Source organism: Phoenix dactylifera, unplaced genomic scaffold (genome assembly GCF_009389715.1).
Source record: "Phoenix dactylifera cultivar Barhee BC4 unplaced genomic scaffold, palm_55x_up_171113_PBpolish2nd_filt_p 000447F, whole genome shotgun sequence".
NCBI lineage: Eukaryota > Viridiplantae > Streptophyta > Magnoliopsida > Arecales > Arecaceae > Phoenix > Phoenix dactylifera.
Genome location: NW_024067879.1, coordinates 197581 through 201108, shown reverse-complemented (window position 1 = coordinate 201108; position 3528 = coordinate 197581). Strand labels below are relative to the sequence as shown.

The 3528-nt window shown below is 52.0% G+C and overlaps 1 pseudogene; it reads right to left on the bottom strand.

The window, feature by feature from the left end:
* Positions 1-1332: 1332 nt before the first annotated feature.
* On the bottom strand, positions 1333-2986 carry LOC103719918 (annotated as a pseudogene).
* Positions 2987-3528: the final 542 nt, after the last annotated feature.

Here is a 3528-nt window from a genome sequence, read left to right as displayed (position 1 = left end):
TGGGTAAGAGACCTACTATGGGTTTCACCGAAAATGCCGCCGATCGAAAGCAAGGGATCAAGGTGATCACCAGAAAACGCCTCGGAGCGCCGCCGGGGAAAACTAAGCAACGATTGGAAAAAAGGGGAGAAGAAGGTGGAAGAAGAAGAAGACAATAGCTGCAGCGGCCAAATGAGAGCTTCTAGGGCCAGGCCAGGGTTTATATAGACCCCCCCGACGGCTCAGATCGACAGAACCAATCGCGCTTCCCGTCTAGATCGCGCCACGTGTCGGCCTCGGAAACCGAAGCAGCGTATCAACTTGGATCGACACTTTAAAAGCAAAATCGAAGCGGCGTCTCGTCAGACACTGGAGCCTCATTATGAACCCGTGGCCCAAAACTGCCTCGAAAAGCGAAAGGCCGCCGCCTTGTGCTCTTATTAAAGACACCCCTGAAGCGCGCGAAACGGCGGAGCGACTTAAAGCCGTCTGATTCCACCGGCATGATGAAGATAGCTACTTCCTTCACCCGAGCTCGCAAACGGCTCAAATTCGGAAGTCGGGGGTAGTGTTGGGGAAAAAATGGATTGCTCAAAACATGTGGATATATCGCCGGCACGTGATGGCGAGCGCGACGGCGGCAACCCTCAAGGTGCCCAACCTCAAGACGTCCGACCTCAAGGCGTCCGACCTCGAGACGCCTGACCTCGGCGCTCCCGACCTCAGAGCTCACAGCCTTACAGCCTTAATCTTAATTAAGCTGAGCCCGATCGACCTCAAGCCCAAAGGAGACCCAGTCAAAGGACGAAGCAGACCCCTTCACTCCATCAAAAATCAAGTCCCTCTCCTTCTCATCCGGGGTCCAATTCCGCGATCTCCGCCCCAGCGACTGTCAACGATTAAATGCGCACGATCTCAACGGACCTCCAGCCAGCCCAAAATCTTGGGCCATCCACGGCAACTCATTAATTCACACGATCGCGTCCAATCATGACGGTAACTCATTAATTTGCACAGTCACATCACAGGTAACCCATATACCCCTCTTATAAAAAGGGGGACTTCTTCCTCCTGAGGAGAGAACTTTTTTTTCTTTTACGAAACCTCTCTGCTGGCTCCACCAAAAAACCTCCTCTGACTTAAGCATCGGAGGGCCGGCTCCGAAACTCCCGGCCACCGGCTTCTTGCAGGTCCTCCGGAGAAAACTGTCCACCGTTGCACCCCCTGCTGAAGCTCCTCCTCCTTGGTCCGCGGTCATCCCCGGGTCCAGTTTCCAACAACACCTGGTTTTGAGACACCGAATAATTTTAAAATCAAAAATTTTAGCATTAGACCTCATGAAGCACACCAGACTAACAACGAATAATAGTACTTTTTGGAATCAACTCATGAAGAAAGACATTACATTTGCATAGAATGCAACTGAAAACAGCCCAGAAATGAAAGATCAAAGATCTTATGGAAGAGAAACTAAGGAGAAATCTTATCCTTGATCAAGGATGCCTGGCTTGGAAATCCTTCATGAAAGCAACCAGCTTTTCAACTCCGGCCAACGGCATCGCGTTATATATCGAAGCCCGCATGCCGCCGACGGATCGGTGGCCCTTGAGCTGAACCATCCCTTCCTTGGCAGCCTCCTCGATGAACTTCTTGTCAAGCTCACTCCTCTGCAGCGTGAAGGGAACGTTCATCAGCGATCTCACCGATTTCTCCACCGGAGAGATATAAAACCCGCCGCTCCCGTCGATCGTATCGTAGATAATTCCGGCCTTCTCCGCATTCTTCTTCTCGAACTCTGCCAGTCCGCCCTGCTCCAGTAAATGCTCGAACACCAGGCCGCACACCGGCACATATAGATCGCGAAGCACGGCGGCGTGTTGTAGAGCGAAGCGCTGTCGGCGTGGGTCTTGTAGTCGAGCATCACCGGCGTGATCTCCTGGGCGCTGCCGATGAGATCTCGCCGCACGATAACGATGGTGACCCCAGACGGGCCGACGTTCTTCTGCACCCCAGCGTAGATCGCGCCGAACTTGGAGACGTCGACGGGCTTCGAGCAGAAGTTGGAGGACATGTCCGCGACCAAGATCGAGTTTTTATTCGCCGGCGTCGGGTAATCCTTGAACTCGACGCCGTGGATGGTCTCGTTGGCGCAGATGTGGAGGTATTTGGCGTCAGGGTTCTGCGGGATCTGGTCGAAAGATGGGATCTTGGTGTACTTTTCGGGCTTGCCGGACCAGATGAGGTTGGGCTTGCAGAACTTCTGGGCTTCTTTGAAGGCCTTGTCACTCCAGGATCCGGTGACCAAGTAGTCGGCGGGGTCGGAGGTGGACGAGCAGAGGTTGAGGGGGACGGCTGCGAACTGTGTGGTGACGCCGCCCTGGAGGAAGAGGACGGCGAAGTCGTCGGGGACGGAGAGGAGGAGGCGGAGATCGGACTCGGCCTTCTTGATGACGGAATCGAACTCCTTTCCACGGTGGCTCATCTCCATGATGCTCATGCCGGAGCCGCGGTAGTTGTAGAGCTCGGCCTGGGCCTTGAGGAGGACGGGCTCCGGGAGTGTGGCGGGGCCTGGGGCGAAGTTGAACACGCCGCGGTCGCCGGGAGAGGCGGCGAGGGATGAGGAGGGGGCGGAGGTGACGGCGGCGCAGGAGACGGAGAATCGGGGGTTGGGGCGAAGGGCGACGGGTTTGGGGGAGGGGCGGAGGGGATTCTGGAGGAGGAAAGAGTTGGGGGCGGCGACGGCAGCGGCGGCGGCGGCCATTGGAGCCATTGGAGAAAAGAGGAGGAGAAACAGGGGAGGAGGCAAAAGTAAAAAAAAACAGAGAGGAGTTTGGTGGGAGCAAAGGGGCAAAGGTGGGAAAGAATGGGCTGGTTCAGAGCTTGAAAGAGATCCAAGAGCTACTCAGTTGGTTATCAATGTCTTTCCAAATTGGAAAGAATTTCTTGGTGCATTTTTTGCCTGTCATCCACAACCTTCTCCTTAAACAATAGGCGCATTTAACCTGCCTCCACCAAGGATTACTTTAGCCCATAGCAAGCTTCCAAACCCATTTAGCTAGCAAAGCAAGATTCATCTAATCAATATTTTTGATACCTAATCCTCCCTGTTCTTTGGACCTGGACACATTGTCCCAATTAATAAAATACTGAAAGCCGCCTACTGTCTCCCTGCTTTTCCAAATGATGGAGAATATATTTTTTCTCTCCATTTCTTACTGTTCTTAAAATGCAATATAGTAGCTTAACAAATTATAATCAATAAAAGACTTCAAGCCAAGTTTTTATTGCATATTAAGCAATAAATTTTAGTAATAATCAAGCATATTAACATGAATATCATTAATTTAGCAACCACATGATGTATGTATTAACCTACAACGGATGAATTACCTCTGCCCACTGAACAGGGCACCTGTAACAGCTCTGCAACTGAAACGTCTCAGCTAAAACGGGAATAACATGAAACGTTTCAGCTGAAGACGTTTCCTTACGAGAACTCCGTTACACCAGAATCAGTTCAGATCTGATTCTTCAAATGATTCTCTAACA